Source organism: Cryptomeria japonica, unplaced genomic scaffold (assembly GCF_030272615.1).
Source record: "Cryptomeria japonica unplaced genomic scaffold, Sugi_1.0 HiC_scaffold_600, whole genome shotgun sequence".
NCBI lineage: Eukaryota > Viridiplantae > Streptophyta > Pinopsida > Cupressales > Cupressaceae > Cryptomeria > Cryptomeria japonica.
The window spans coordinates 9,307-13,049 of record NW_026729405.1 but is presented as its reverse complement, the minus strand read 5'-3'; the positions used below and the strand labels follow the sequence as shown (position 1 = coordinate 13,049).

Below are 3,743 nucleotides of genomic sequence, written 5' to 3'. Positions count from 1 at the left end.
TAAAGATGACAAAGGAGCTAATGTAAATCCAACTTTGTATAAAAAACTTGTTGGTAGTCTCATGTATCTAACAACCACAAGGCCGGATATAATGTTTGGAGTTAGTCTCATTTCAAGGTTCATGGAGTCTCCAAAAGTTACACATTGGAATGCTAGAAAAAGAATTTTGAAATATGTTAGTGGAACAAAGAATTATGGAATATTTTACTCAAGGTCAAATGATTTCAAGCTGATAGGATACACGGATAGTGATTGTGTTGGCAGCATAGATGATAGGAAGAGCACTTCTGGTTATGCTTTTCATTTTGGATCAGGCGTAGTATCATGGGCTTCAAAGAAACAACCAATTGTAACTCTTTCATCAGCTGAAGCAGAGTATGTAGCAGCTACAGGGGCAGCGTGCCAAGCCGTTTGGATGAGAAGAATGTTGAAAGAATTGAGGTATGAACAAGAAAGTGCAGCAAAGATATATTGTGACAACAACTCAGCTATAGCATTGTCAAAAAATCCAATATTTCACAAAAGGAGCAAGCATATAGACACAAGGTATCACTTCATCAGGGAGCTGATCAACAATGGAGAAATAATTTTGGAACATTGTAAGTTAGAAGACCAACTTGCTGATATCTTCACCAAATCATTGGGAAAAGAAAGTTTTGTGCATCAACGAAACAACTTGGGTATTGTAGATGGCAGTTGTGATTAAGGAGGAGTGTTGGAGTTAATCACCAACTACCAAAACTAATGCTGCCGTATTTCCTTTCTTCCTCTTGTGGTATTTTGTCTTGTCATCTGTAGTCTTCTAATCAAACAAAGGACAAATGCTAGCTTATTTTTGATGGCAAAATCTTCCTCTTAGATCTTTCCACGGTGATCTAGAAACTTCAATTTTAATATGTTTTTTTTGTTTATTGTGTGACATATGATTAGAAAGACAATATATGTAGTTTTGAAATATATATGTAAAAAGTGTGTGCCCAGAAAAAGAGCTGCAAAACCAGTAAATGAAAGAGAAGAACAGGGGTTTTGTATAGCAGCAAAAAAACATTTTGTATAGCAGCAGAAGATCAGGGGAGTCATGATATTTGAATTTTTCTGAGTCTACAAAATGAGCAGACCTCAATAATATGAGGCATTTTGTAATCAGTTCTGTGATAGAATGAAAAGAATGGATTGTTGATTTAAAATCTGTTTTCTTTTATCTACCCTGTTTTTTTTTTGTTCTGTTTTTTGCTCCCCTGTTTCTTTCCAGCATAATATAAGTTCTTTTTAAAATAATATATATGAAAAATATCAGCATACAATTACCATTTTATTGTTTAATGCTTATAGATGCAAACAAGAATACCACAAGAACCTTCACAATTTACAGTCCGCACAAAACTTCAATTATAAAATGTTCTTGATTGACAAAAATAATTGCATTTCTGATATGATAATATATTATTCAAATGTTTTATAAAACAAAAATCCTTTCACTTATGTTCCTGCAGTACCTTGCACCCAGAAGCAAACGGTATCCTTAAGTCAATATAATATTTGGCGCAGCAATCTATCCAAATATTGTAAATGCCTCTCCAATCAGCGAAAGGGAGGGTTTCCACCACATTGCTCACTCCTCTGCAAAGCCGGGTCTTCAAAACATGATCATCACTGATGTGGTTGAAATACAGATTTGGACAAAGCAATCGTGCCATTACTGGTAACCATATTGTAAGGAAACCAACACGAAGTTTTCGTTTAACAATTATCTTCCCGTTTGCCAGAGCGTCCAGACATCCCAGCAGAATTGGCAGCATGATTTTTCTGTACCTGCTTGCAGTATAATGCTTTTGCGGTTGCATTATTATGTGGGCAACTTTCATTTCTTCACATAATATCTTCACTGCGCCTTCCATTGTCGTCCCGTCGCAGCGCTCAATTAGAGTAAAGGGCCACAGCAGGGCAAAATAAGAATGCTCCTCATCTGCCGGATTTGTTTCAGTATTTGATGTCACGGCAATTGCAATGTTAGCTTTAAATTCCTCTAAAATGATATGCCTGCACATTTCTGCGATGCCTGAAGATTCATCTTCTTGCAAATTTTCTAGTATAAATTTGCCCACCGCTTCTCGAATAATTGGTTGTTTATCGTCGGCACAGTCACAACTGGAAAGAAAATATAGCATTGCTTTGATATTCTCTCTGACAAATTCTAAATAGTTATTGTTCTGTTTATCCACTAACAATTCCGAAGCAACAGATAGAATTGCCAGGCATTCATCCACATTGGAAAAACGGAGAGAAGGCCAGCGCTCTGATAACAAAGCCTTAAAAAGTTCCGAAGTTTGAAGAGTTTGAGAATGAAGGCGAAGAGGATTTCCATCATACTCTTCTCTGTTTGGGCCAAATATTCGTAATCTTACATCAGCAGAGTTTGTGGCCCCAAATTGAGGCCGCAGGTCCATTTGCTCATTAGCTGTTGAATCCATGCCTGATTTGTTTTTTCTGCTTGGAATCACTGCAACAGCACAGCAATTAGACAATTCAGTGAATAGTTTCTTCTGATGGCCTTAACAATCCTGATGGAAGGTAATAAAAGATTGATGAAATATAATAAAAAATTGAAAGTGAATAAAATGAAAGATAATTGCAATACATAATACTTTCATCTAAAATCTTTTTTCTCTTTAGATTGAGTTCTTGATCTATAATTTGTTCATTAGATTTTGAGGCCATGTCTGATTGGATGTTTGTGTTTGGAATCACTGCAATAGCACAAACACCAATAGGGTTCATAAATAACTTCCTATTATGATTGAAGGGGAAGCAAACATGATAGGAAAGAAGATCTGAACATAAAGCAGAAGACCAATCCAATTTATCAAAGAGCCAATACCATTAGCTGGACAAAAATTGACAGTGCAAAAATAAATGAGATGAGGATTCCAAATGAGAATTGCATAACACATAAGAAAAAACAGTTGTTATATGAGCACATCTTTCCCACTTGTAAGATGGTTAACATGTAAAGCTTGTAATGGTAAATTACAATAAATATGCTGGTGAATAATTTCTTGGCATGGTCTTTTAGAAAAAATCAATATGAAAGAGAATAAAAGATTAAAGGTCAAAAAAGTGGAGAATAATTGCAATACACACAATACCTTCATCTAAAACCCTTTTTCTCCTTCCCATGTCTGATTGGATTTTTTTGTTTGGAATCGCTGAAACAACACAAGCAATATATATGATGGTGAATAATTTCTTTGTCATGGACTACACAGTAACATCTTTTCTTTACCACATTTCATAAAATTAGGATAAAATCAATAATAAAACATGATACCTTCACCTAAAATCTTTATTTCTCCGTAGATTGAACCCAACAAGATAATTGAAGATTGGATACAAATTTCTTCAGCATAAATCTATGGAAGAAGATTTAGATAGAAAATTGGACAGCATAATATTATAATAAAAGAAGATATGTAAATGAGGTATGAGGCCTCTGCTTTATAGAATTTTCAAGAGGCAAAACCAAGCGCTAGGCTACATTGATGATGTATGGTTAAGATTGAATGAAGATTATGGTTAAGATCAAAGTTGGAGTTATGAGACAAGTGTCACATGATGAATTTTTTTTAGGGTTAGGAGTTGCATTATGACAACATCCTTATGTGGATGGCTAGGATTAAGAGGTTTAGTTTGGAATGAATGGATTAGATGAAAAGTTTGTTTGACTTTGAGGAAGTGTCTAGATA

The 3,743-nt window shown here is 34.9% G+C and overlaps 1 long non-coding RNA gene across 1 annotated transcript; it reads right to left on the bottom strand.

Annotated features, from left to right (window-relative positions):
* Positions 1 to 2,445: 2,445 nt before the first annotated feature.
* LOC131073326 (uncharacterized) lies at positions 2,446 to 3,431 on the bottom strand. Its single transcript, XR_009370572.1, has 3 exons — positions 3,329 to 3,431; positions 3,147 to 3,206; positions 2,446 to 2,500 (listed from the first exon to the last, which is right to left on the bottom strand). It is a non-coding gene; the product is annotated as an uncharacterized LOC131073326 (long non-coding RNA).
* Positions 3,432 to 3,743: the final 312 nt, after the last annotated feature.